General features: G+C 39.4%; 1 protein-coding gene and 1 long non-coding RNA gene across 3 annotated transcripts in view; one reads left to right on the top strand and one right to left on the bottom strand.

The window, feature by feature from the left end:
- Nucleotides 1-5,762, bottom strand: part of LOC104861023 — an 18,196-nt gene extending 12,434 nt beyond the window's left edge. For both annotated transcript variants that reach the window (XR_004516096.1, XR_004516097.1), the window contains exons 1-4: nucleotides 5,366-5,762; nucleotides 5,180-5,230; nucleotides 4,778-4,939; nucleotides 4,253-4,315 (exon numbers count right to left, since the gene is read on the bottom strand). This is a non-coding gene — a long non-coding RNA (uncharacterized LOC104861023). The remainder of the gene's footprint in view (nucleotides 1-4,252; nucleotides 4,316-4,777; nucleotides 4,940-5,179; nucleotides 5,231-5,365) is intronic.
- Nucleotides 1,766-5,793, top strand: part of Klf5 (Kruppel like factor 5) — a 21,043-nt gene continuing 17,015 nt past the window's right edge. The window contains exon 1 of the mRNA XM_010622340.2: nucleotides 1,766-1,958. The gene's annotated coding sequence lies outside the window, so the exon portion shown is untranslated. The remainder of the gene's footprint in view (nucleotides 1,959-5,793) is intronic.

The raw sequence follows: 5,793 nt of genomic DNA on the forward strand, positions 1-5,793 counted from the left end.
TTTTTTTTTTTTTTTTTTTGGTTTTTTTGAGACAGGGCCTCACTATGTAGTTGAGACTCACCTGGAACTCACTGTGTAGCCCATGCTGGTCTCGAACTCACAGAGATCCTCCTGCCTCAAATCCCTGAGTGCTGGGATTATAGGTGTGTACCACCACGCCTGGCTGCATCTATGCATTTTATCAAAACACTGTTTAACCCAAGAAAGGAAAGCGACCAAATAGAACAAGAAACCCAAAGAAATTGAGTGAATAAAAATCATTGTACATAAATTCTTGCTGACCACGCACAAAATGAATCCAAAACATTCCCTAGGTTATCCCTTTCTAATTGCAACCCCACCCTTTGTAACCTCTCTTCAGCTTCTTTTTTTCTGTAGTGAATCTTGGAAATCTAGCTGCTCCGTTAAGTTTATATATTTTTCCAGCAGAAGGTGTTGGAGAGTTGTAGCTACCCTTGCTGGTTTTGAATGGGAAATCATTCGATCATCACTGACAGTTCTAATTAACTCTTATCAGTAAAAAGGTAATATTTATGCTTTTATTCAAAATATTTATTCTGGCACTGAGCGTGGTGGCACATGCTTGTAATCCCAGCACTCTGGAGGCTGAGATAAGAGGATCACAAGTTCCAGCCCAGCCTGGGGCAATTTAGCAAGACCCTGTCTCAGAATAAAAAAATAAAAGGCAACAATATAGCTTAGTACTATGGCCCTGGATCCAACCCACAGTACAGTGAGCAGAATAGATACAGATATAAATATAGATGTAGATATATTTGATATAGATATATACATATATATTGTGATTACAAATGGAATTACATAGCAATTTTAGAAGATTTAATAATACTGAAGTATATTCTTTTTTTTTTTGGTACCAGGGATTGAACTCGGGTCCTTGTGCTTGCAAGGCAGGCCACCAAACCGCTGAGCTAAATCCCCAGCCTGAAGAGTATAAAGAAATGAAAAACTACTCCTGATTTGCCCATCAAGTGATAGCCACCAAAATATTCTTGTTTTGAGTATTATTTTCATTTTTGAGGGCGCATCTTTATAAACCCTGTGTCACTGGCTTCATGCATCACAAGTATTCCTTCGATGTCACCAAGTATTTCGTAGATAACTGTTGGCAGCAGAATAGTGGCTATTGTATGTAGGTGTTCAACTGCTCCCCTATTGCTGAACACATAGGTTATTTTCAACTGTATATATAAATATACATTTATGTTTCCTAGAAGGAGAATCATTTTACTTTCTTTCAATTTACTGTGGTTTGGTTTGGGTTATTTTGAGATAGGGTCTGGATAGTTATGTAATTCAGGATGTTCTTGAACTCACTCTGGAGCCTAGGCCGGATTTGAACTCGAGGTGATCTTCCTGCCTCAGCCTCCCAAGTGTTTGGATTACAGGTGTCCACCACCACACCCGGCTCACCTTTTTCAAGGATCTATCTATCTATCTATCTTATATCTCCTTTCTTCATACTTATTATCAAATTGTCTTCCCTAAAAGCTCTGTAAGTTTATGTAACCAACAGCAGTGTACGGAGTCAAGACACGAAGAACCGATATGGGTACTAGCACTATTTTTACGCATTTCATGTATGAATCAGGGCCTAGCAGGCTGTTTCCCGGATCCCTGCACAGTTCCCTGGGTGTTCGCAGCTTGGGCCCCACAGCCTGGAGGAGCCCTCGCTTCCGTCAGAGAGCCTACAGTGATTGGCTCAAGCACCGCGCATTGTGATGCGGCTGATGGCCTGTCCCACTGTTCTGAGAGCTTCCGGTCTGGGTTTTTCTCTTGACCTTTCCTATCATGCTCAGAGTCAGAGTTCAAATACTGCTCAGTTTAAACTGCTGCACGACTGGCCTGCAAGTCAATTCAAGGCATTTGTATTGATGTCATTTTTGTCTGCGTTTTATTTAACAAAGTGAAAAAAGCAATCTCTGTCTTCCCAAAAGGTAAAACTCTACTTTTTAAGGGGTACATTATTTTAAGATTAGACTAGATAAATTACAGTGCATTTAGAAATAAGTGCATAATGGAAGCTTTATGAAATAGTTCATGAAGAACACATTTAAATCCAAAATTATACATAAAATTTATTTAGGAGTAGACAGTACAAAAATAGAAATTGAGTTGGTTTCTTATTAAGACATCTTTTGTTTATTCAAAAAATGAGATATAGTAAAATTAAGTATTTCAATTGCATATTTAATTACATATTTTTCATCACAAGGAGTGAACAGCGCATATTTTCTCCCATCTCTTAATCTTTTGAATCAAAATGCTTCAAATTCTGACTAATCTCAATAGAAGCTTCTATTGTGTGATTTTTCTCAATGACTTTTTTTTTCATACGTGGCTTCAAATAGTTTATTAATGAAAAATAAAAAAGGATTAAAGATGTGAAATGTTGCAGAAGACAATAATTATCTTGTTCCCACTGAATCAGATTTTAGCTGAGGTTGGACACTCAGTGAATATAAAAGTTACTTTTAATTAAGTCATCTTACCCCAGAGAAGAGTATGCTCCCTCATCAAAAGTTATTTCTCCTCAGTCTTGGGCTTTTCCTGGCCCAGGGTCACCTGGGAGTTTGATTCTTATTGTCGGGAATTGAAACATGGTGTGGATGTTGTCCCAGTCAAAGTGAGTGAGATTTAGTTGCTATGTTACCCCTGATCTCCTTCTCACAGGCTCTTCCTGATGTTTTTGACAAGTGACTATCGATGTTGCTTTTGCCGAGCCTTGAGTGAACATTGCCCTAGTGATTGCCTCATACTTGCCGCATCTCATCATTCAGAAGCTATTTATCTATTTTTTCCACTGCCTCCTTCAACCCCCACCCCCTGGCTGAATGCCGGTTCAGCCCCCACACATTCAGGCGTATTTATTCCCGTAAAGATAGTGACACTTAGGGTTTATTCTAAGACTAAATCTGTGTCGCCAGTGACTAAGGACTTAAGCATGCACACTGCTTCTACGCTTGCTTAGCCTCCTACCTAACTTGACTACTCGACATTTTTATTCCCCACAGAATCCCCTGTTTTGGCTCAGCTCAGTTCACACACCACTGCCAGGCCACTAATTGATTTCTGAAACCTGACATTTGTTTTTTGTTTTCTCCTACCTTCCCTAATGGTACAGCACTACTAAGCAGGAAGGAATGCAAAGAGCTAGAAAGTTCAAAGTAATTGAGGATCTGTCCATTCACACTGTCTGGCTTCATGCCAACACAGAACCTGGAACACTTGAAAAATATTTATCAAGTTTTAACCCCTTTTGCTAACTCGATGAAGCAGGTTTGTAGTTATAACATTCGGGTGAGGAGCAACAGATCTTGGTTGAACGTGATCTTCATATGTCCAGAACCGCATGGCGAACATCTCAGAAAAGGATTACTTTCCAATTTCCATGCAATTGTACTGGACTAAACTAGTTATTTTCTGTGAGATTGCAGAGCTGAGTATTTCAGCGAAACTGTTGCTTAAAAGGGGCGGCCCTATTTCATGAGTCTTTATGCCAGAAAATGAAATTTAAATAAATCTGCTGTATTGGAGTAAAAAAAAAGAGAACATATTTAGATTTTTAAAAATTGTAAATGCATTAGCTGTGAAGGCCCAACCGCAGCCAGGTTCATATCTATATTCACTTTGGAAAAATGGAAATGTGAAAGCAATTAACAAGTCTATACAAATATGTCATTAAAAGCTTACCAAATAGTCATGTGGGTTTTTTTGTTTTGTTTTGTTTTTACAATGCACATCTTTTGTAAATGAAAGCATGTCAAAAATTGGTGCGAAATTTAGAAGCATTTCCAGGGAAAGAAATGGATCTCATTGCAATAAAAATTTGGGTGGAAATACAGGCAACTGAAGCTGAGGTGCAAAGAAAGACAGAGGAAAGGCCAAAATAGCTATTTAAAAGCAAACTAACTTAAAAGCAAATTAAAATACAGATAGGCACCAAGTTGTGCTGAAGTTTAGGTTAAAGTTGAAACAACAAAAATTCTATTAAGAGTCTCTATGTTTCACGATCAAGTGATCTTATCAGAATTAAAAGTCTTTTTAATGATATGAGAGTTCAATTTTTGAAAAAGCAATATTAAACTTCATACCAATTCTAGAACCTGTTTTTAAGCTGTTTAATTACATGGTTGGATTTAATATTAGAGAAAACTAGGCTTGCTTTTTAAAGACGAAAATGGACAGCATGAGAGTGTTTACTTAGAAAAAAATTTGCAAAAATACTTACGAAATAAATACTTTGGTTACATGAAAGTAGTCATCAGCCATTCTCTGAGAGCAGCGATCATAGCTATAAAAATGAATCATGTACGAACAGGAAGGGAAGGAAAAGGAGAAAAAAAAATCTAGTTTACAAAGTGATTTTACCTTTTCTAAAATAAACACATCTAATATTTTATATGCATATTAACTCATCCACACATGGCACATGAGACCTGTCTACACCTTTGGCAGATGTACTCTTTGAAAGGAACTTTTTTGTGAAAAACTTTTAAAAAGCTGTTTCATTGTGAAGTAGGGAGGAAGCTGCCCTACAATGTCTAATGGTATAGTATGCTGTCAACATATGTACCTATGTAATAATATTACAGGCATTTTTATTACAGTTTATTGTTCTGGCTTCCCAATAAGCCAGATAAAATCACGTACAAGAACATTAAGGATTAAGGAAAGTGATTTCCTTTGGTGATCGCTGGCAAAAAATTCACCCTCCCATTGTAACAACATAGTAAACGGACAGTAATATACTTACCTGTTACTTTCCTACAAATTTGGATTCCTAATTTTCAAAGGTGCTGCGTGTCTAGTGTTTGCTGGCTTCCTTGGTTGTCTTTTCGTAGGAAAAGGTGTCACGGTATTAGGTAAACGTGCTGTTCTCTTCTGTAAATTAAACTATTTTCTCGAACATACAGTGCTAGCAAAAAATAAGTCAAAGATGTAATGTCTATTTAAATACACATTTGTGCTAGTTGTTAGTGCTTAAATTAGATTCCATGCTTTGGCTGGAATCGACACGGTTTAAATATTAAAAACTTCAAGATTCCCCCCCCCATGAGAAGTGGATCGAGTGTGAAAACTTGTAGTTGTTGAAATACTGAAGGGGTGGGGTGGGGGCCGGGCTTGTATGCGAGGATTTAGAAAAATGCCACCAAACCTTTTATCCAAGGCACACCGAGTTTGCTTTGCTACATGGATACGTTCACTGCTGAAGATACAGACAAGAGCTGTTTTAATTTTGTTTATCACACTGCCCCTAGTTTTCAGCTGAAGAAAAGTACATTTGGTATATTTAAAAATACACGCTCATTAAACCAGCCGCTAAAAGCCTTAGAGCCCCCACCTAGTTAGCTGCCTTATGGGTTTCAGCTTCTGAGTTTCAGAGTCCTTGCACAACACCTAAGACGTGCAATACTCTTTTTCTTCCTAATCCTGGCAGGGAACACTCCGAAGAGATCTCCCTCCGCGTCTCCACCCTCGTTCCCCCTCTTCCTAGATTCCATCCGCTGCTCTCCTTCCCTCCGCCCCCGGCTCCGTCAGCCCGATCTGTCAGAGAACTTGTGTACAAACTGAGCTGCCGCCCTGCGCGCGAAGCTCGTGGCCCGAGGGGTGCGGTCGGCACTGCCGGGGGAGGAGCCCTGGGTGAATTTCTCTCTTGTCATAGGCTGGCCGTTTCGGGGCTGCGTGCCTCGGAGCCTTCGTATTGGTGACGGCGCCGTCGCTCAGGCGGGCGGGTCCCGCCCCCCCAGAGTTGGGTGAAATAGAGGCGGG

Source organism: Fukomys damarensis, unplaced genomic scaffold, assembly GCF_012274545.1.
Source record: "Fukomys damarensis isolate Sample0158 unplaced genomic scaffold, DMR_v1.0_HiC HiC_scaffold_6, whole genome shotgun sequence".
In the NCBI taxonomy this organism is placed as follows: Eukaryota; Metazoa; Chordata; class Mammalia; order Rodentia; family Bathyergidae; genus Fukomys; species Fukomys damarensis.